Source organism: Nuphar pumila, chromosome 5, assembly GCF_984573655.1.
Source record: "Nuphar pumila chromosome 5, dmNupPumi1.hap1.1, whole genome shotgun sequence".
Lineage (NCBI taxonomy): Eukaryota > Viridiplantae > Streptophyta > Magnoliopsida > Nymphaeales > Nymphaeaceae > Nuphar > Nuphar pumila.
The window spans coordinates 124,445,540-124,446,178 of record NC_143253.1 but is presented as its reverse complement, the minus strand read 5'-3'; positions in this window follow the sequence as shown (position 1 = coordinate 124,446,178).

Here is a 639-nt window from a genome sequence, read left to right as displayed (position 1 = left end):
TCCATGAACTTGGCATTCACATGTCCTCTTCACCAGTTGTATGGTGTGACATGACAGTGTGTGTCACATACCTTGTAGCACATCCAACCTTTCGTAATCACAGCAAACATATCAAAATTGATATGCATTTTGTTCATGAAAAGGTGGCTAAGAAATAATTGTGTTTAAAACTTATCCTCACGTTACCAGATCGCTGACATCTTAACGAAGCCCTTGTCAGTCTCTTAATTTCAATATTTCAGGTCCAAGTTCAATGTGGGGAGCTATTAGAGATTATCACAGTCCCTTAGTGAGTTATCCCATCGTGAGATCCACCCAACGATGACGACTCCATGAAGAAGACTAGCCTATCACAACAGAAAGTTTTAAGAGAAGAAGGAATGATCGAGAGAGAGTCCACCACAAGAGGGACTATTTGATTCAACCCATAAAACTCATCTTGGAGAAGAAGGAAAGATCAACAAAGAGAGTCTTAGCCTAGGCATCACCTTGGAGAGTCTTACAAGAAACAAGAAAACTATGTTTCCCAATCTTGATAAAAGTCCTCACAATCAAGAGGTTTTCAAAAGTGATAAAACTATTAATGTCCCACAAAAAAAAAGACCTTATGTTTCTAAAGGAGGACTTTCCTTAAAACGT